General features: G+C 35.9%; 1 long non-coding RNA gene across 1 annotated transcript in view; it reads left to right on the forward strand.

The window, feature by feature from the left end:
* The first annotated feature begins 3898 nt into the window (after nt 1-3898).
* LOC125106809 (uncharacterized) overlaps nt 3899-23783 on the forward strand; it is a 149313-nt gene continuing 129428 nt past the window's right edge. Inside the window, exon 1 of the long non-coding RNA XR_007129432.1 lies at nt 3899-4286. This is a non-coding gene — a long non-coding RNA (uncharacterized LOC125106809). The remainder of the gene's footprint in view (nt 4287-23783) is intronic.

Below are 23783 nucleotides of genomic sequence, written 5' to 3' on the forward strand. Positions count from 1 at the left end.
AAACATATAGTATATATAAAATATCTGGATATCTATAATTTTATTTTATAAGACAAAATGGCCTTTTATATTTTGTTGTATCACATGATATTTATTTAAGCATTATAGCAAGTAATTTTTACATATAATAAATAGGTAGCTAAAAGATAATTAAATCGTATGCTGCAATCTATTAAATGGCTATAACAATTGTTTTACTATAATTAAATTCATTGTTTTTAGATAGACTATTTCTTTTTTAAATATTATAAACTGTGCTATAATGACCTTAGCTAAAACTTGTAAAACATTTCTATTTCTCTTTCTTTCTTTCTTTTTTACTTTATGTCCAATTTTAGGGCTAAATGATGTGGGGGCGGGGAAGGACTTGATATGTATTAGTACGTTGTTCCTCTAGAAATTTTGTGCCAATTTATACTTATGTTCTCTCCTATTTTCTGTAATTTGTCAACTGCTTATAAACTTAAATTTCTCATAAATCTTTTAAGTTTTTCATAATTCTTTTTTGTTGACATATGTAATATAGTCTTACTGCTAAAAAAATGAAAACAAAGACAAACTTTAAATTTTAAAACCAGATATTTGGGTTCTGTTACTGAGACATTTCCCTAAACTCTTATCATCATAGAACATTATGACTCATGCCCATTGTATTTTTTGGTCATCTCATTTCCTAAATGATATCTTCCTGTTGTTTGATTATTAAGGTAAAGCTTGATTTTTTTTTTTAAATTTTATTGTAGAAAGAACACTTAACACAAATCTATCTTCTTAAGGGTATTAAGTATTGCTGTTGACTATATATACAAGGTTGTACACAGATCTCTAAAATTTATTCATCTTGTTTGACTGAAACATTATACTGGTTGGTTAGTAGTAACCCCATTTCCCATTTCCCCAGACCTGGCGAACACCACTCCACTCCTCGATTCTATGAATTTGACTAATTTAGATACTTCATGTAAGTGGTCATGCAATATTTGTCTTATTTCACTAAGCATAATGTCTTCAAGTTTCCTCCTGTGTACCATAGTGCAGAATTTCCATCTCTTTAAAGGCTCAACAAACTTCCATTATATGTATATACTACATTTTCTTTACCTATTCATCTGACAATGGTCATGGAGACTGTTTCCACATTAAAGCTTGATTTTTATAGATATATTCTATTTTGTTAAATTTGTTTTCATATTTTGCCCATTTTTACACTAAATATTTCACCTTTATTGTACTGTTTCAAGAATCCCTTATATTTTTGGTGTATCCTTTATCTGCTTTGTAGAACTTCCAAATGATTGGCCTTTAACTTAAAAAAAAAAAGAAAATTTTTCCTATACAGTCAGTCCATGCCCATGTAACCTGTCTTAAATTGTTTCTGTTATTCTGCTTTTCTCTTATATTTGCTAATTTTTAATTTTTATATTTAAAATTAAAGCCTTTATGAATTTATTTTTAGGTATAGTATGAGATGGCAAAAAAATCATCCAAACAAAACTAAAATTCTTTCCAATTTTGTATCATTTACAAAATAAACTTTGAGCAGATATAGAAATATTTAGACATTAACAGGGAAATTAAAAATCACGTAATCATAGATTAAACATATCAATTGTAAGATAAGTCAAGATTCCAGCAAAGAAGTTTTTGAGGATATACAGTGCTATTACACTATGACAGTATACTAACTTGGTCTCTTGTCAGTTACCTGATGGTATGGTAATTTGAGTAACTTCTTTTCCATTAATTGTAGAACAATTTTGTAATTTTGCAAATATGTCCTTAATATGTGTGCAAACAACTTGACCACATTAATTCTATCAGTTCTCCCAGTAACCTGGCTAATACAGCTTTTACTGATTAATCTATTATCTAACTAGCTGGTTAAACCGACACATCTTTTTTTAGTAAAGACATAAATTATGAATATGCTGGTAACAAGCACTTGAGATTTGTTTATTATAGAAACCATAATGTTTAATCAACAAAATTCTACAGAAGTGATACGTAATATATGGATTAAACATTATATGTAGTTTCCCCTTAAATATATCAAATGTTTATAAAAATAGCTATGAAAGTTAAATATTATTTTTAAAGTTGAACAACAGATTGACCTTGCATTAATTGTACTCTCTTATAGGGGTCTTAAGTATGACAATGTTCTCTAGCATCCCATACATGTTCTTTAATTCTGTTTTTTGCCCCCTCACAGTTCACACAGAAAGAATCAGATTAAGCCTAAAGATCACAGACCTGAAACTAGTGTTCCTTCATTCAGCATCCTTAATGAATTCCATCTTTGTCACAATTGCATTACGTTTATGACACATCTTTTTATATCTAGTATCAGCACTTTCACTTTTCCATTTTCCAGTAGTTTATATAAAATAAGGGAAGATTCAATAAAATATCCAACTAATTGCACAAATCACCAACACTGTTATACATAGAAAGATGATGACACTGCAATAATGGCAATTCCAGCTCTCTGACAGCATGATGAAAGTACAAAAGTCCAAACTTGCACACAAAACATAGTGTAGGAGTGATAAGACAGAATATGTAAACACATGAATTGTAAAGTCAAACATATAAAAGGGAAGATTTAGAAATAAAAGTTCTAAGCATGATGGTATATTAATTCTAAAGGTATATTAGAAAATTAAAATGTCTTTGAACACTATAAAATTATCTATGAATTATTAAACTGTACTCGAGGAGAAAAACAAAATCCATGCATCCTTTCTATCTTAATTTACCTCACTATTCTTCCCAAGCTCAACAAATTATATCATCATTCTTCCAGTTGCTCAGGCCAAAAACTTTGAAGTTATTTTTAACTCCTCACATCCCACATCCAATATCACAGTAAAACTTACTGATTTTACTTTGAAAATGTACCAGAATCTGGCCATGTATTGCCACTGCCTCTGTTATCCTCCTTTCCCAACAACTGTTTTTTTCTGCATCCACTGCATCTACTGGCCACCAACCCGATGGTTCCCTGCCCTTGTTCGTACTTCCATACCTCAAAGGTCCAGTGCTAACATAACAGGTAGATATCTCCTTCTAAAACAAAAATCACATCTCTGCCTAAAACTGACCAGTGGATTTCTACTTCCTTCAGAGTAAAATCCAAGTTATTTACAGTGGCCCTTAATGCTATATACAGCCCTGGATCTCTCACTCACTCCGTTGCTAACTGGTCTAGAAACATTTAGCCTCACTGCTAATCCTTGAACATGCTAGCTAGGCATCCACACAGAAACAGTTTATTCAGCCTGGAAATCTCTTTCCTCAGAAACATGAATATCTTGCTTTCTCCCTATTCTTAGGTTTTTATTATAAATATTTACATTTTGATTATGCCTCCCAAATCAGCCTCTTTGAAATAGCAACACTGATTGTCTTGACCTTCCTTCTCACATAGCATTACCACCATCTAATGTACTTACTTTGCTTGTGTGGGTTTGGCTTATTTCCATACCAGAATCTCCGCTCCATAGAAAATAGGTATTTTCCTAGGTCACGTTCTAGGGTCTAGACATATGGAGAACATATTCTACGTAAATACCTATGGCATTAATCGAGGACTATCCATTTGTTATTACAGTATATTCATTTGGCAACTATCTACTGAGTACTGTCATACCCACACTCTTACCTTGTAAAGCAGAGGCACCCGTGGACCAGGAAAGCCAGCAAACTTCTCTCCCACCGCCGTGGCAGCAGCACACCTTTCCCTCGCACGCGTTGAAACATAAATAAGGGCCCAAGAGCTTCCCGCGTGCCGGCTTCCCGCGTGCCGGCTTCCCGCGTGCCGGCTTCCCGCGTGCCGGCTTCCCGCGTGCCACCTCAACAAACCGGAACTCAGTTATGCAAATGTCCCGCTGGACCCCAGCGGCAGGATATCCAAGCCAGCCAATCCGCAAACGCCCAATGCCAAGTCAACTCCGGGCCTTCTCACCCCAAAGGAGGGACTGTGGAGCCCTAGTCCTTACAGTATTTTCCGTTTTCTCTTCTTTGCTCGTTATTGTGGTAGAAAAGCTTCTTGCCTTCTTCCCCATACTGTGGGTCTCTGAAAGGAGACTGTCCGCTTCCAGAAGTGTTAGATAAGATTGGTTTCTATCATCAAAAACGTATTTTTTAGATTTTGTTTTGTTTTGTTTTGACCAGGAGGAATGGGATCTGAGGCTGCCTGCTAATGGGAGGAGGAGACTGACTCGCGAGGTGCCCGCGGCTGAACTCTTTTGAGTTCTTGGTTCTGGTCATACCGAGGACCCTGGGTAAGTGTGTCGGGTTTGAGCGCAGCGCCCTTGCGTGCAGCTGTCCGACCCTAAAAAACTTTATTTAAAACTACCTTCCAGGGGGCCTGGGTGGCTCAGTGGGTTAAAGTCTCTGCCTTCAGCTCAGGTCATGATCTCAGGGTCCGGGCTCCAGCCCTGCATCGGGCTCTCTGCTCAGCAGGGAGCCGGCTTCCTCCTCTCTCTCTCTCTCTCTCTGCCTGCCTCTCTGCCTACTTGTGATCTCTGTCTGTCAAATAAATAAATTAAATCTTTACAAAAAAAAACCTACCTTCCATCTTGTTCCCAGAAAGGTTCTGGAGCCCTGGGAATGTTCCCAAGGTTTATTAATAGTCTTAGAAAGGTTTTGGGTCCTGTAAGTTTCTACAGCTTGTTAAAGTATAAAATATGAAATATAAATGATTAAATATGTATGTAAAATAGCTGTACAGAGGGGAAAAAAAAAGATTGATGAGAAAAAACAAGAGTAAATGGTCTATATCAGATAGGGTGAATATTCCTGTCTTCCTAGTTTGAGGGGTTTTGTCCGGAATGTTTCTTGGATATTGTCAAAAGGGTTTCTGTTTATTAAGTTGATTTTTGTTCATTTTTAGTTTGTTATATGGTGAATTGTATCAATTGACTTATGAGTGTTAAATATACCTTGTATTTCTGGGGATAAAACCTATTTGATAATAATTTACTATTTTTATTGTTGGACTCCATTGGCTAAAAGTTTGTATATAATTTTGAATCTACATTCATGAAGGAGATTGGTCTGTAGTTTGTAATATATTTGACTGGTTTTGGTTTCTGGGTAATTCTGGTTCCATAATATAAATTGAGAAGTATTCCCTCTTCCTAAATTATGTCTAAGAGTTTCTGTAGAATCACTATTAATTCTACAAATATTTGATATTATTTAATAGCTAAGAAACGAGCTGGGAAGTTTTCTTTGAGGGTTAATATTTTCCCTACAGATTCACTTTCCTTAAAAGACAGGGCTATTCAGATTTTCTATAACTTCTCTAGTGAGCTGTGGTATTTCTGTCTTTAAAAAAAATTGTTCATCTAAGTTGTCAAATTTACTGGCTGAAATAATTATTAATATCCCCTTAACATCCTTTTTAATATCTGTAAAATCTAGAGTGATGTAACCCCTCTCATTACAGATGTTGTCAATTTGTGTCTTTTTTTTTCTGGATCGTGCTGGCTAGAATTTATCAATTTTATTGATCATCTCTAAAAGCCACCTTTTCATTTCATAGTTTCTATTGTTTTCATTTTCTGTGTCATTGATTTCACTATAGTCTTTATTATTTAACTTATTCTAATTCTTATGACTTTGATCTTTTGCTTGTTTAAGGTGAAAGCTGAAGTCATTTGTTTTGAGACCTTTCTTCATTTCTTAAATAGGCATTCCATGCTATAAAATACTAAGTACTGGGGTGCCTGGGTGGCTCAGTGGGTTAAAGCCTCTGCCTTCAGCTCAGGTCATGATCCCAGGGTCCAGGGATTGAGCCCCGCATCGGGCTCTCTGCTCAGTGGGGAGCCTGCTTGCTCCTCTCTCTCTCTGCCTGCCTCTCTGACTACTTGTGGTCTTTGTCAAATAAATTAAAAAAAATTCTTTAAAAAGTAAAATAAAATAAAATACCAAGGACTGCTTTAGCTGTGTTAAAATACTTTCTGAGGCACGTTAAAATTTTCAGAAGTTTATTTGATGGAACTTCTGTTTGTGGGGCTGCACCAAACCAAAAGTGGTTAGCAGCGCTCCTTGGGCAGGAGCTGGGCCAAGGCTTTTACAGACCAAATGCAGAACTAAAGGAAGGAAATTATTTGATTGGCTATAGCTTAAGTGGTTGGCTTATTTAGGAAGGAGTAGTTGGCCACTGTGGTTTGTGGGATACAAGTGTGTTTAAAGGACTTTACTCTGGCTTACTTCTGTTTGTTTACCAAGGCTACCAAAACATTAATGCCACCTCAGCCTCCTTACATAATAACTTCAACAGCTAACACAGTTTTTGACATGTGTTTTCATTTTAATTCGGTTCAAAATATTTTCTAAGGTTTTGGTTTTTATTTTGGCCTGTGGATTTAGACTTGACTTATTAGGGTTTAAATGCTTGGGGAATTTCCAAACATCCATGTATTTGAATATGTTCTTTTTAATTTCATGAAGTTTGAAATATCTTTGGTGTTTCTAGGAATTTTTCTTTTCCACTTATGTATTATTTAGAAGTTATTTCAGTCCTTTGAAATGTGTTGAGACTTATATGGCTTAACATACGGTCTATCTTGGTTAATATATTGTGTGGATTTGACAATTTTCATGCTGCAATTGTAGTACCTAGTGTTGTATAAATATCGACTAAGTCAATATGTTAATAGAGATTTTCAGATAATTTATGTCGTTACCAATTTTTAAAATTGAATCCTGAAAGATAGGTTTAAATTCCTATAACTGTGATTATAAAATTGTTTATTTTTCCTTTAATTCTCTCAAATTCTGCTTCATATACATATTTACACATTCACTTACATTTACTACTTCAGGCTGAGTTGACTCTCTAATACGCATTATTATTTGATGCTTTTTTTTTTTCTTCTTTTCTGATGATCCAGGTCATTTTTGTTATCTTCCTTCAGCCTTGAGAACCTCCTTCGTTATCTCTTGTATTTCAGGTGTGCCAATGACCACTTCTGTTATCTTTATTTTGTCTGAAAATGTTTTTATTTTGCCTTTATTCTTAAAGAGTGTTTTCACAGGCTATGGAAAGGTTGATTATTTTTTCCCAGTATTTTTGAGTGTACTGGCCTCCATATTTTTTTGACAAGAAGTCAGCAGTCATTCAAGTGATTGTTCCCCTGTATGAAATCTGTCATTTTTGGCTGCTTTTAAGATAGTCTCCTTATATTTCATTTTTGTCACTTTGATTACTTCATGAGTACCGTGATTTTCTTTTTTTTTTTTTTTAAGATTTTATTTATTTATTTGACAGAGAGAGAAAGATCACAAGTAGGCAGAGAAGCAAACAGAGATAGAGGGGGAATCAGGCTCGCTGCCCAGCAGAGAGCCCAACATGGGGCTTGATCCCCGGACCCTGAGATCATGACCTGAGCTGAAGGCAGAGGCTTAACCCACTGAACCACCCAGGAGTCCCAACATGGTTTTCTTCATATGTATCTTGTTCAGGGCTCACTGAGTTTCTTAAACCAACAGACTTATAACTGTATCTTTGAAAAAAAATTGGTTTTTATATTTTAGCATATTGAAATATATTTTCTATTCATTTTCTCTCTTCATCTTCCACTACTCCTCTTAAACATATATTATGCATTGTCTTATATTCCCTCAAATTTGTTTGGTATCGATCACATGGTTGAGAGCATGGAAGTGAGTTCAATCTATCCTCCTGCTAGAAGTTGTTGAAAAGGAAAATCACCCTACACCTTCCATGTTTTAACTCTCCTTTCAGAATCATCTTACTTAGATTTACTCACCAGTGCCTGCAGGTCCTTTTATTTTCTCCAAAGATTGTAGTTCTTATCTGTGGAAAGGCATGTAATAGTGGATGTTTATTTCAGAAAGGCATAAAATTTTAGGTGTTCAGTTTTAATGAAAATAGAAATCTTATCAAATAATTTTTGAAACTTGTGCTAGTGTAATTCATATGGGGAAATTTTAATATTTTCTTAGAACCATTAAAAATCTCTATGGAATAAACCCTTTAATCACACCATATAAGCAAATTATCTTGAAATAGGTATTCGTCCTGAACACAGATACTAAAAACCTAAAATTTATGTAAAGAATCAAAGGGGATAATCCTCATGATGTTAGGATAGATAAAGGTCATTATAAAAAGAAATACCATTAAAGAAAATATAAGAATTTTATAAATATGTACTAGCTAGTGTCCAAGAAGGTCCTGGTCATCATCTGGTACTTCCTGATATTCACAATCTTATGTAAGATCTCTTACATTGTACTGATGTTGGTATATTAGATTAATAGGTTATGACAGAAGTGATCAAAAGTCATTTTCTGGTTCTTTGAAATAATTAATAAGATTGATAAACCCTTGGCCAGACTTATCAAAAAGAAAAGAGAAAGTACCCAAATTAATAAAATCATGAATAAAAGAGGAGAGATCACAACCAACACCAAAGAAATGCAAAAAATTATAAGAAAATATTATGAGCAATTATACATCAGGAAATTTGACAATCTGGAAGAAATGGGTGCATTCCTAGAGAAAATAGATAGATATAAACTACCAAAACTGAACCAGGAAGAAATAGAAAACCTGAACAGACCCATAACCAGTAAGGAGATTGAAGCAGTCATTAAAAATCTCCCAACAAAGAAGAGGAGTCCAGGGCCAGATGGCTTCCCAGGGTAATTCTTGCAAACATTTAAAAAAGAATCAATACCTATTCTACTGAAACTGTTCCAAAAAATACAAATGGAAGGAAAACTTCCAAACTCATTTTATGAGGCCAGCATTACCTTGATCCCAAAACCAGGCAAAGACCCCATCAAAAAGGAGAATTACAGACCAATATCCTTGATGAACACGGATGTGAAAATTCTCACCAAAATACTAGCCAATAGCACCCAGCAGTACACTAAAAGGATTATTCATCACGACCAAGTGCAATTTATTCCTGGGCTGCAAGGTTAACTCAACATCTGCAAACCAATCAGTGTGATATGATACATTAATAAAAGAAAGAACAAAAACTATATGATACTCTGAATAGATGCTGAAAAAGCATTTGACAAAATACATCATTCTTTCTTGATCAGAACTCTTCAAAGTGTAGGGATAGCGAGTACATACATCAATATCATCAAAGCCATCTATGAAAAACCCATAGCGAATATCATTCTCAATGGGGAAAAACTGAGAGCTTTTCCCCTAAGGTCAGGAACATGGCAGGGCTCTCCACTACCACCACTTATACTCAACGTAGTACTAGAGTCCTAACCTCAGCAGTCAGACAACAAAAATAAATAAAAGGCATCCGAATCAGCAAAGAAGTTTAACTCTCACTCTTTGCAGATGATATAATACTTTATGTGGAAAACCCAAAAGACTCGACTCCAAAACTGCTGGAACTATACAGGAATTCAGTAAAGTGTCATGACATAAAATAAATGCACAGAAATCAGTTGCATTTCTATACACCAACAGCAAGGCAGCATAAAGAGAAATTAAGGAGTTGATACAATTGCACCCAAAATCATAAGGTACCTAGGAATAAACCTAACCAAAGAGGCAAAGAATCTGTACTCAGAAAACTATAAAGTACTCATGAAAGAAATTGAGGAAGACACAAAAAAATGGAAAAATGTTCCATGCTCCTGGATTGGAAGAACAAATATTGTGAAAATGTCTATGCTACCTAAAGCAATCTACATATTTAATGCAATCCCTATCAAAATACCACCAACTTTTTCCAAAGAAATGGAGCAAATAATCCTAAAATTTATACGGAACCAGAAAAGACCCCGGATACCCAGAGGAATGTTGAAAAAGAAAACCAAAGTTGGTGGCATCCCAAATCCAGACTTCAAGCTCTATTACAAAGCTGTAATCATCGAGACAGTATGGTACTGATGCAAAAACAGACACATAGATCAGTGGAACAGAATAGAGAGCCCAGAAATGGACCCTCAACTCTATGGTCCACTAATCTTTGACAAAGCACGAAAGAATGTCCAATGCTAAACAGTCTCTTCAACCAGTGGTCTTGGGAAAATTGGTCAGCCACATGCAGAAGACTGTGAAACTGGAGCATTTCCTTACACCACACACAAAATTCAACTCAAAATGTGTGAAAGACCTCAATGGGAGACAAATCCATCCAAATCCTTGAGGAGAACACAGGCAGCAACCTCTTTGACCTCAGCCGCAGCAACTTCTTCCTAGAAACATTGACACAGGCAAGGGAAGCAAGGGCAAAAATGAACTATTGGGACTTCATCAAGATCAAAAGCTTTTGTACAGCAAAGGAAACAGTCAACAAAACCAAAAGACAACTGACAGAATGGGAGAAGATATTTGCAAATGATATATCAGATAAAGGGCTAGTATCCAAAATCTATAAAGAACTTATCAAACACAACACCTAAAGAATAAATAATCCAATCAAGAAATGGGCAGAAGACATGAACAGACATTTCTGCAAAGAAGACATCCAAATGGCCAACAGACACAAGAATAAGTGCTCCACATCACTCAGCATCATGGAAATACAAATCAAAACCAGAGTGAGATACCACCTCACACCCCTCAGAATGGCTAACATCAACAATATAAGAAACAATAGGTGCTGGTGAGGATGTGGGAAAAAGAGAACACTCTTGCACTGTTGGTGAGAATCCAAAGTGGGGCAGCCACTCTGGAAGATAGTTTGGATGTTCCTCAAAAAGTTAAAAACAGAACTACCATATGATCCAGCAAATGCACTACTGGATATTTACCCAAGGAATACAAAAATACTAATTCAAAGGGATACATGTACCCTGATGTTTAATAGCAGCATTATCTATAATAGCCAAATTATGGAAATAGCCCAAGTGTCCATAGGCTGATGGATGGATAAAGAAGAATTAGTATATGTGTTATAAAAAGGGTATATGTAGTATATATGTGTATATACAATGGAATATTAGTCATAAAAAAGAATGAAATCTTTTCATTTTCAAGGATATGGATGGAGCCAGAGAGCATTATGCTGAGCAAAATAAGTCAGCCAAAGACAAATACCATACGATTTCACTCATATGGGGAATTTAAGAAAAAAAAGAAAACAAGCACACAAAGGAAAAGTAAAACAAGGAAGTTAACCAAGAAACAGACTCTTACCTATAGAGAATTGATGGTTACCAGAGGGGAGGTAACTAGGGGGATGGGTAAAATAGGTGATGAGGCTTATGCAGTGCACTTCTAGTGATGGCACCAGGTGCTACATGGAAATGTTGAGTCACTATACTGCACACCTGAAACTAATATTACATTGTATGTCAACTAACTGGAATTTAAATAAACTTTTTTTTTTTAAAGAACCAAACACAGAATGACTTTGTCTTGATTTTGATCCCAACTGATTTCAAAAGTCTTTCATGAACTTTGCTTACTTCACCATCAGTAACCTGGTGACATTGTGACTAAGTTGCCCTTAAGTATCTTTTATTCTGTCTTGCTTCCATGACATCATCCTAGTTTGTCTTCATTTATACTTTTTCACTATTAAATACTTTTTTTACAGTATTAAAGTTAGAACCATAATTCTCCCACTTTTAGAAACTATAGCATCCCCTCAGTAAATATACTTGAAATTTAACTGAATTCAGAAATTTCTACTGAAATAAGAAAAAGTGCTTCTATCGTAATATTTAAAATATCCCTTTGCAGAATTTGTAACATTTACATTTTATAAATATATTGGTTTAAGAATGTTTTGTTGAGGGTTGTATGACAAACTTATCAGGAAATTATGCTAATTAACTTAATCTTGGAACATTTTGGAAATACACTGTCTATTGACTACTACAGGTATTGTTTACTTAAATTGATTCTCTAACTAGTGATTTGCTAAATAATATATTACACATTACAACAACATAACAAAGTAAGGATAAAAAGAATAATGTAAGTGCTCTATCTAAGTGTTTGTATTCCTCTGTTAATTCACATATTGGAATCCTAACGTGGAGTATTAATTGTTCTAGGAGGTGGGGCCGTTGGGAGGCAATTGGCTCATGAGGACAGGGTCCTCTTCAATGAGATTATCACATTTACAGAAGGGATTCCAAGGCTCCTTAGCTCTGTCCAGCAAGTGAGAATACAGAGAGAAGTCTGTGTCTGGGAAGAGGGCTCACACTTGATCATGCTGGAACCCTGATCTTGGACTTCCAGCCTCCAGAACTATGAGAATAAATGTTTGTTGTTTACAAGCTCTCTAGTCCATGGTATTTTTGTTATAACAGCCTGAAAAGACTAAGACATGTTAACATTTTTATTAATCTTTGATTTATTCTAGGTATTATATCTGGCACTGTAGGTAGTATTTACTTCCTACCTCCTAGCAAATAGATATGTCCTGATAATAGCTTGTTCTAAAGATAGGAAAACTAAGGCTTACAGTGTATATGTGTCTTGCCCAAAGTCCAAGTGTTGAAGCTGGAATTTAAAGTCAAGAGTTCTGATGTTAAGACTCAATTCATAATTATTAAGACAAAAAATTGTTGTGTAAAAAGTAACAATCTACAAAAATACTGGTCAATACTGTTGTGGAATCTTTTGTTTTCTGAAATTCATCAGACCTCTCTTAGATGACATTTGTGCACCATGTAAATTTCAAAGGAAGACCTACATCTAAAATGCATGACTCTTCCCATCATCAGTTTTCAAGAACTATATTAGTAAATCATCTGGGAAACATGGTGTATTAATGGTTATTTATCATGAGTCACTCTCATCTTTCACATTAATGCTGAAAGATGTGAGTTTTAATTTACTACAGTGGCTACATGAACTACCACTAGATAATGACCAAAAAGAAAGAAAAAGAAAGAAATCCTAGATGGAGGAAAAGTATGATATATATTAGCATGAAGCTCTGTGTAGGGTCTCTTTTAAAAATCTCTTTCTTTTTCAGACTATATGTTTTTCCTTTGTAACTGATATGACATCCTTTATGGCCCTATATATTTTAAGGACTTACAACTATGCTAATATGACATAAAATCATTCACTTTGACTTTGAATAGAAATTCTGAAATATTGATTTTCAAGTCTGCTAACTGATACTTTTATAAACACCAAATAGCTGAGCTTCTCATAATTTTCTTGAACAGCAACTGTGATTTTGGAGACCTCTGGAAACTTCAATTCTGTATTTGTTTTCTTGCTCTTAGAATAGAAAAATCATTCACAAAAATGTGATGAGTTCACAAAATTCGACCTAACACTAAAATAAAGAAAAGGAAAAAAAAAACCAACAGAAAAAATAAAAAACAAAACAAAAACAGCTGTATGTTCTGACAGCTGTCTTTTGCCAATTGCCACCTTTATTTGCCGGCGACTTGAGTTATGAAGCTAAAGAACATTAAAAATGTATAGGGAATACATCTGGTATGCTTGAAATCAGATAATTAGCCAGCACTTGTTATTCTGACCTCTATTTAATGCCATTTTTTATAAAATATGAGGGATTTATGTAGTACGTATGAATGTGACAATGATAGCATAGTATCGAATCTGCTCTGTAAACTGTCAAAATCAAGAACAATTATTTCCTATTTTTATTTTTTAAAACATTTATTTATTTATTTTAGGGTGTGTGTGTTTGATTGGGGGGAGGGGTAGAGGGGGTGGGAGAGAGAGAATTCCAAGCAGATGCTCAGCTGAGTGCAAAGCCTGATTGTGGGTCTCTATCCCAGGACACTGAGATCATGACCAGAACTGAAATCAAGAGTCAGACCCTTAACTGACTGAGCCACCCATGTTCCTCAAGAGCAATTATTTCATATTTTTATATATAAAATGCAAATCAAAATCAAATTCAGTATAAATGATCTCTCCATACATATGTGTGTGTGTGTGTGTATAAAAACTATACCTAACTTGAACTTTAACGACAGAAGTAGAGGAATATTTGTGATATATCTTTTTTTTAAAGATTTTATTTATTTATTTTAGAAAGAAAGAGAGAGCAGGAGTGGGGAGAGAAGCAGAGGAAGAGGGAGAGAGAATCTGAAGAAGACTGCCCTGAGTGTGGAGCTCAACATGGAGCTCCATCTCATGATCTCGAGATCACAACCTGAGCAGAAACCAAGAGTGAGATGTTTAACTGAGCCATCTAGGTGCCCCGTGATCTCTTAATCATTATCCTATTGAAGCCTCAAACATGCACTCTCTTTCTCCCCATTTCACAGATGATTAATCTGAGATTCCCAGAGTCTAAGGTAAGTATTTGTCCAAAGTCATTTTATACCTATAAATGGCAGAAATCTTGTTCTCCAGTATCCAAGCTTAGTGTTCCTTTCCCAAACATTAAGTTAATAATGTTAGAGAAAATGATAAAGAGAGTTGACAAGATAATAATAAAATTCAAAGCATGTAATAGTTAAGTCAGCATTATTGTGCTATTTAACTTTATAGTTTGGATTCACACTTTTATGTAGAAATAATTTATGTCTTTAAATGTTCAATAATTGTAGTTTTGAATAATTTTGGATTGAAAAAAGTAGATAAATTTTACCTCTAATTTAGCATAGAGCAATCTACTTATTTTCTCTTTTCCTTCTTATGCTATCAGTCTTCATTTTTCACCTCTTTTATCACTCCCTGATCCCCCCAAACTGTTTTACAAAAACAAAGCATAGTTTAGGGACACCTGGGTGGCTCAGTGGGCTAAACCTCTGCCTTTAGCTCAGGTCATGATCTAAGGGTCCTGGGATCGAGCCCCATATCAGGCTCTCTGGTCGGCAGGGAGCCTGCTTCCCCTTCTCTCTCTGCCTGCCTCTCTGCCTACTTGTGATCTCTCTCTGTGTCAAATAAATAAATGAATTGTTTTTTGAAAAGCATAGTTTATTTGTTTTTATGCTTATTTAAATGTGGAAACATATTTTGTAATATAAATTAAGAACTTGTAAAACGGTCTAAGACCTTTATAATAGGACTTTAATAATAAGAATATAGCCTTAGAAAAAATGTCTAGGTACGCATTTGATGTTTATCTCGGGTATTTGAAACACTACTTATTTATTTATTCATTCATTATTACTTTTTAAAGATTTTATTTATTTGAGAGAGAGAGGGAGCTAGAGGAGGAGAATGAGCACAAGGATGGGCAAAAAGAGAGGGAGAAGCAGACTTCCTGCTAAGCAGGGAGCCCAAAGAGGGGTTCTATCCCAGGACCCAGAGATGATAACTGAGGCTGAAGGCAGATGCTTAAGCAACTTAGCCACCCAGGTGCCAACATATAGGTTTTTTTTAGATATGTGTTTTCAATTACTTCAGGTAAATACCTAGTAGAGAAATTGCTGGGCCATATGGAAGTGTATTTTAACTTTTTAAGAAATTACTAAAGAGTTTTCCAGCGTGTTTGCCCATTTAAACTCCCCCTTGGCAGTAAAAGGAAGGTCCAGTTGTTCCATGTCCTACCCAACATATGGTTTTCTAAGCCTTTAAAACTTAGCTATTTTAGTGGGTGATGAGTGGTATCTCACTGTGATTTTATTTTTCTTTCCTGAAGTAAATGATGGTGGGTATCTCTTCATGTCCACTTGAATATCTTTTTGGTGAAGTATCCAATTTTTTGTCCATTTTTAAAATTGGGTTTTTGTCATAAGAGACTTTTATATTCTAGTTATAAGACTTTTGTCACATATACTTATCGTGAGTTATTTTTCACAATTTGTGACCTGCCTTTTCACTTGCTTAGTAGTGTCTTTAAAGTAACATAATTTTCTGTTTATGAAACCTCATTCGTTAGTTATCTATTGCTGTATAACTTGCAGACTTCTCTTGATTTAGCAGCTTAAATCAACAACACTTATCATCTTACACAGTTGCAGGGATTAGTAATCTATGAGAAGCTAGGTAGATGTTTCAGGAGCAGGATCTCTCATGAGATTGCAGAAAAGCTATTGGTTTTTGCTGGCTCTGACGAATGTATTTCCAATCTCACTCACATGGCTATTGTTTCTAGTTCCTTCTATGTGGACTCTTCCATAGGGTTGCTTATAACAAGGAAGCTCAATTTTCTGAAATTAGGGAGAGAGATATAGAGAGAGCAAGAACAGAAAACAAAGAGAGCAAGAGTATGAAACCAAATTAGCAAGATGGAAATTATAGTATCTGATATAACTTAATCTCAGAAAACGGCCTTTTTCTTTTGGCAGTAAGAATCCTTTATTTATTATTTTTTTATTTTTATATTAACAGATATTATTTTTTCCCAGGAGTACAGGTCTGTGAATCACCAGGCTTATACATTCCACAGCACTCACCATAGCATATACCCTCCCAATGTCCATAACCCAGCCACCCTATCCCTACCCCCTATACCCCAGCAACCCTCCATTTGTTTGAGATTAAGAGTCTTTTATGGTTTGTCTCCCTCCTGATCCCATCTTGTTTCATTTTTTCCACCCCTACCCCCCATGACCCCATGCCCTGCCTCTCAAATTCCTCATATCTGAGAGATAATATAATTTTCTTGATTGCCTATTTCACTTAGCATAATACCTTCCAGTTCCATCCATGTCATTAGAAATGGCAAGATTTATTTTTAAAAAATTTTGATGGCTGCATAGTATTCCACTGTGCATATATACCACCTTATCTTTATCCATTCATCTGTTGATGGACAACTATGTTCTTTCCATAGTTTGGCTATTGTGGACATTGCTGCTATAAACATTTGGTGCACATGTCCCTTCAGATCACTACCTTTGTATCTTTAGGGTTATTACCCAGTAGTGGAATTGCTGGGTCATATAGGAGCTCTATTTCCAACTTTTTTTTTTTTTTAAAGATTTTATTTATTTGACAGAGATCACAAGTAGACAGAGAGGCAGGCAGAGAGAGAGAGAGAGGGAAGCAGGCTCCCTGCTGAGCAGAGAGCCCGATGCGGGCCTCGATCCCAGGACCCTGAGATCATGACCTGAGCCGAAGGCAGCAGCTTAACCCACTGAGCCACCCAGGTGCCCTATTTCCAGCTTTTTGAGGAAGCTCCATACTGTTTTCCAGAGTGGCTGCACCAGCTTGCATTTCTACCAACAGCATAAGAGGGTTCCCCTTTCTCTGCATCCTTGCCAACATCTGTCTTTTCCTGACTTATTAATTTTAGCCATTCTGAGGGGTGTGAGGTGGTATCTCACTCTGGTTTTGATTTGTATTTCCATGATGCTGAGTGATGTGGAGCACTTATTCTTGTGTCTGTTGGCCATTTGGATGTCTTCTTTGCAGAAATGTCTGTTCATGTCTTCTGCCCATTTCTTGATTGGATTATTTATTCTTTAGGTGTTGTGTTTGATAAGTTCTTTATAGATTTTGGATACTAGCCCTTTATCTGATATATCATTTGCAAATATCTTCTCCCATTCTGTCAGTTGTCTTTTGGTTTTGTTGACTGTTTCCTTTGCTGTACAAAAGCTTTTGATCTTGATGAAGTCCCAATAGTTCATTTTTGCCCTTGCTTCCCTTGCCTGTGTCAATGTTTCTAGGAAGAAGTTGCTGCGGCTGAGGTCAAAGAGGTTGCTGCCTGTGTTCTCCTCAAGGATTTGGATGGATTTGTCTCCCATTGAGGTCTTTCACACATTTTGAGTTGAATTTTGTGTGTGGTGTAAGGAAATGCTCCAGTTTCACAGTCTTCTGCATGTGGCTGACCAATTTTCCCAAGACCACTGGTTGAAGAGACTGTTTAGCATTGGACATTCTTTCGTGCTTTGTCAAAGATTAGTGGACCATAGAGTTGAGGGTCCATTTCTGGGCTCTCTATTCTGTTCCACTGATCTATGTGTCTGTTTTTGCATCAGTACCATACTGTCTCGATGATTACAGCTTTGTAATAGAGCTTGAAGTCTGGATTTGGGATGCCACCAACTTTGGTTTTCTTTTTCAACATTCCTCTGGGTATCCGGGGTCTTTTCTGGTTCCGTATAAATTTTAGGATTATTTGCTCCATTTCTTTGGAAAAAGTTGGTGGTATTTTGATAGGGATTGCATTTTTAAAAGATCACTTTTAGATCACCTGAAGGGTGGATTTAAGATGGAAGAGAAAGACAAGTTATTCTGTTATAAAGAAAATGAAGGAGAGAAGTAGTGTGCTACTGGCAGTACGGATACACAATGAAGATGAATTCATATTTATAATAATTGGAATGAAGTAGGTCTTGGTTGATTGATTGAAATGTAGAATGAGAAAGAGATTTCTTAAAGGCTCTTAAGGACCTTGTGAATTCTTAAGGGGACTTCTTAAGAATCTCATGAATATTTGAACATTCACAGAGATAGAAAATTCAAGATAAAGACCAGTTGGCAGGGAAGGAATGAAGCCAGGGAAATTATGTAATTAATTATAGATATATGAGACAGTTTCTTGTGGAACACCTTGGTTCCAGGAGTCCCCAAGGCAGATAAATATGACTCTTTAGCTCAGAAGCAGATTCTAAGGTTGTGAACAAACGGTGGAAGCCCCAACCTACAGTAGAATCTTAAATCATGAGAAAGAAGTCACTGAAGTAAAGTGTTTAAAGTGAGAGAATGGATTACAGTAAACAGAAACTTAGGTCCTGCTGCTGCTTAAGTGATTGTGTGGATAAAAGGAGCTAGTGATGTGGGGGTAAAGGGGTGGCACTTAGATAATGGTTTGAATGCTCGAATTGAGTCAGTCACACCTTCTGGATTTAATATGCCTCTCTGTTTCTTTTCTTACTAGCATTGTTATTTTGTGGCAGGTTGGTTTCCTCTCTACAATAAAATACTTACCCAACAACGTTATTCAGAAAGTAAAGGAGAGAGGGCATTTGGAGTATGCACAAGTGATTTCTAAAATTTTAAACACCTAATTGGTAGTAACTATGATGATATAAGGAGAAAAAGAAGAAAAGATTAGAAGGTATAAGGGGAGTGCAATGTCAAGGAAACCATGAGAGTGCACTATTTAGAAGTGTACTTTTCCATTTTCTTATGGATGTTAACACCAGGTTGATGGTGGAAATAAAAAATGGGATGCATTTTATTTAGCCTCAGTCTCTCAGAAACAGCCTGTCTTTGCACTCCAAAGACAAATGATCGCAAAGAAAATGAGGTAGTTCCTAATAAAAGTAATTATGGCATTATTTGTGAACTCTCTTAAATAGGGTAAAATCCTTTCTTTCCTCGCGTAGGCATATATTCTTCTATTTTATTCACAATATAATCTTTCAGTCACCAAGGGAAAATTCGCAAATTATAGGCAGAAGATGTTTAAGGACATTTGTCATAAATATATTTTATAAAGTAATGATTATAAAATCATGAAATAAAGACATAGTTATGGTCATTAACAAATATACTAACAGGAGAACCTCATTGGAAGATACCAACTTTGGTCAAATTAGTAATGCAAAGAAGACTCTTCGATTGCTAGAGACAGATAAGAATATTATCTTAGCAGTTTTGCCACTCCTTATTAAAATAGCAAATACAATTACTGTACAAAGGAATTATCCATATGTTTTAATTGTGAAGTGTAACAAATCATACTATCAAAATGTAATTGAAAGGGGCACCTGGGTGGCTCAGTGGTTTAAGCCTCTGCTCAGGTCATGATTCCAGGGTCCTGGGATCGAGCCCCGCGTTGGGCTCTCTCCCCGTTGGGAGCCTGCTTCCCCCTCTCTGCCTGTCTCTCTGCCTGCTTGTGATCTCTGTCTGTAAAAAAAAAAAAATGTAATTGACAATCAGTGAAGTCCAGGAGCTAGCTAGGCACCTCTGAAATTTTAAGTCTTAAGATAATATTTTTTAAAAAACAAAGTCAAAACTTAATTTTTAGACTTACTTTCCTTTATTATTCAAAATAAGAACATCAAGAATGCTGGGAATCATTGACTCATTGATTCCATTTCTAGTAGTTTATTCTACAGAAATAATGTAAATGGAGATATCCTTATGTTCAAAGATGTTCACTACAGCATTATGTAAAGCAAGGAAAAAATAATGTCTTTGAAATTAGAAGTGTTCTAAATGTACAGTTGGTTGTCCTGAATGTACATCATGGAAAAATTAAAAGTTACTTACATTTTATTACATTCTGCATGCTGGAATATTATGGGATAATAAAACAATATTTGTAAAGAATTTAAATAATAGAAAGTATAACATTAGTTTGTTAACCAAAAAGATTTCTTTACATTATATTCTTTAGGCGTTCAAATATTTAAATAATAACACAGCACTTACTAAGTACCCATAAGTTCTCCATGAATTCCAATATTAACTTACTGAGTCTTTACAATGACCTATGAGTGGATACCATTATTATTTTGTCTCTCAGTGATCCTGTGGGTTGCTACCATTAATATTACCATTTTAAAAAGAAAATCTGAGGGAAAGAAATTTTTGTTCTTTGTCACAGAACTATTAAGTAATGGTCAAGATTAAAACCAGTCTGTCCCAGAGTCTGTGTTGTGAACCACTAAATTCCATTAGAAATACATAGTGAGGGGCGCCTGGGTGGCTCAGTGGGTTAAAGCCTCTGCCTTCAGCTCAGGTCATGATCTCGGGGTCCTGGGATTGAGCCCCGTATCGGGCTCTCTGCTCGGCAGGGAGCCTGCTTCCTCCTCTCTCTCTCTGCCTGCCTCTCTGCCTACTTGTGATCTCTATCTGTCAAATAAATAAAAATAAAATAAAAAAAAAAGAAATACATAGTGAAAATTAAGACCAAGAAGAAATATACTACACCTAGAGTATTAATAGCAATTATTCATCTCACCTTCTCACGGGTTTTATTACATCTGTCCTCATCCTCTCTCCCTCCAGCATTAGTCTCTCCATTTCTGCTGAATTATTTTCCATTATCTACCATTTTACTCGATTATCAGCCATTTTATAGAACAAAAATTTAAAAAATCAAAAAAAAATCTGTGCAAAAACATTTACATTTTAATTCTGTTTCAGCAAACCCCTCGAAAGAACTGTTTACTTACCTCCTTATTTATTCTTCAGCCCTGAAAAGAATTTGTGCTTTGTCAAGTTAGCTAACCTGGAACTAGTTTCCTTAAATTTCCTTCCCTGTCTAATTCCAGTTTTCATGAGTTACATGAAACATTGTGAATGAGATTTAGACAATGGAAGTGAAGTCATGTTCTTTTTCACTCTAGGGAAGACAGAGGAAGGGATGAGGTAATGGTGCAACTCAGGCAGGTTATATTTTTTCCAGTGGCTCCTTGGTTGGGATCTGCCACAGCTAGGCTCACAACTCTAGCTACTACTTCATCTCCTTCTTAAGGGTCTTGGACTTCTCGGCTTTTTGCACTCTTAAATCATTGACAAAACCACCAGCTCTTCTTGAAAAAAGTCTTTATCATTGAAACTGGAGGCTTGGAGGAGATGGGAGACTGAAACCAGTTCCAAACTTTGCTCCATCCATTCATTCTTGGATGTTCTAATTTTTCCATGTTTCCCCTTTTCCCATCAGTGTCAATCTGGCCACTCTTCTGACTTCCTGCAACAGCTCCACATAGGGAGAGCATAATGAGTTCCCATGGTTGTTTACAATCAAATTCCTAAAATAAATTATTTACTTACTGGTTCTGTTTTTCTTATCATATCCAGACTGGTAGAAATCCTTTCAAAAATTAGTTTTATTTCAACCAAACCAACAAAAGTTTCAGAACCCACTTAGGTGATGCCTTTATTTTTAAATTCAGCATATTTGAAACATTCTCTTGTTTATAGTCACTTTCTAAAGATTTTTGTCTTACAGTGAGTTATGCCTTATTCTCTTTTGCTGGCTTCTCTTTCCCACCCAGTTTCTAAATGTTGGAGTGTTTCAAGAACCAAACTCTTAATTTCTGTCCTATGTCTAAGTGGATTCATGCATGCATCCATTTCTGTATGCTGATGACACAGCCATTTACAGCTTCTATTAGATCCCATGAGCTCTAAACTTGTGTGACGAAACTGTCTCCTTGATGTTGGATCTTTTATGTTGAGCTGTACCTTCAAATACAATGTGTGAAAAATAGAACTCTTGATTCTCTCCCTTCCCCTCCCCCAAATTCTACCTTGATCACATCTTCTCTTTCTCAGCAAATAGCACAGACCACCCAGTTGTTTAAGCCAGTTACCTGGAAGCTTTCTCAATCACTTTGTGTCTTTATAACTTTTGATGTAATTCCATTAGCTATGGAATATCCTTCGATGAAAACAGAGTAGATGTCCAAAGCTATTTCTTGGAAGTCATTAAGCCTGTATAAAAAAATCACTAATGTTTCTGTTGGCCATCTGGATGTCTTCTTTGCAGAAATGTCTGTTCATGTTCTCTGCCCATTTCTTGATTGGATTATTTGTTCTTTGGGTGTTGAGTTTGCTAAGTTCTTTATACATTTTGGACACTAGCCCTTTATCTGATATGTCATTTGCAAATATCTTCTCCCATTCTGTCAGTTGTCTTTTGGTTTTGTTAACTGTTTCCTTTGCTGTGCAAAAGCTTTTGATCTTGATAAAATCCCAAAAGTTCATTTTTGCCCTTGCTTCCCTTGCCTTTGGTGATGTTCCTAGGAAGATGTTGCTGCGGCTGACGTCGAAGAGGTTGCTGCCTGTGTTCTCCTCAAGGATTTTGATGGATTCCTTTCTCACATTGAGATCCTTCATCCATTTTGAGTCTATTTTCGTGTGTGGTGTAAGGAAATTATCCAATTTCATTTTTCTGCATGTGGCTGTCCAATTTTCCCAACACCATTTATTGAAGAGGCTGTCTTTTTTCCATTGGACATTCTTTCCTGCTTTGTCAAAGATGAGTTGACCATAGAGTTGAGGGTTTATTTCTGGGCTCTCTATTCTGTTCCACTGATCTATGTGTCTGTTTTTGTGCCAGTACCATGCTGTCTTGATGACAGCTTTGTAATAGAGCTTGAAGTCCGGAATTGTGATGCCACCAACTTTGGCTTTCTTTTTCAATATTGCTTTGGCTATTCGAGGTCTTTTCTGGTTCCATATAAATTTTAGGATGATTTGTTCCATTTCTTTGAAAAAAATGGATGGTACTTTGATAGGAATTGCATTAAATGTGTAGATTGCTTTAGGTAGCATAGACATTTTCACAATATTTATTCTTCCAATCCAGGAGCATGGAACATTTTTCCATTTCTTTGTGTCTTCCTCAATTTCTTTCATGAGTACTTTATAGTTTTCTGAGTATAAATTCTTAGTCTCTTTGGTTAGGTTTATTCCTAGGTATCTTATAGTTTTGGGTGCAATTGTACATGGGATGGACTCCTTAATTTCTCTTTCTTCTGTCTTGTTGTTGGTGTAGAGAAATGCAACTGATTTCTGTGCATTGATTTTATATCCTGACACTTTACTGAATTCCTGTACAAGTTCTAGCAGTTTTGGAGTGGAGTCTTTTGGGTTTTCCACATATAGTATCCATATCACTCAGCATCAGGGAAATACAAATCAAAACCACCATGAGATATCACCTCACACCAGTCAGAATGGCTAAAATTAACAAGTCAGGAAATGACAGATGCTGGCGAGGATGCGGAGAAAGGGGAACCCTCCTACACTGTTGGTGGGAATGCAAGCTGGTGCAACCACTCTGGAAAACAGCATGGAGGTTCCTCAAAATGTTGAAAATAGAACTACCCTATGACCCTGCAATTACACTGCTGGGTATTTACCCTAAAGATACAAACGTAGTGATCCGAAGGGGCACGTGCACCCGAATGTTTATAGCAGCAATGTCTACAATAGCCAAACTATGGAAAGAACCTAG

This window comes from Lutra lutra, chromosome 8 (genome assembly GCF_902655055.1).
Source record: "Lutra lutra chromosome 8, mLutLut1.2, whole genome shotgun sequence".
Classification (NCBI taxonomy): domain Eukaryota; kingdom Metazoa; phylum Chordata; class Mammalia; order Carnivora; family Mustelidae; genus Lutra; species Lutra lutra.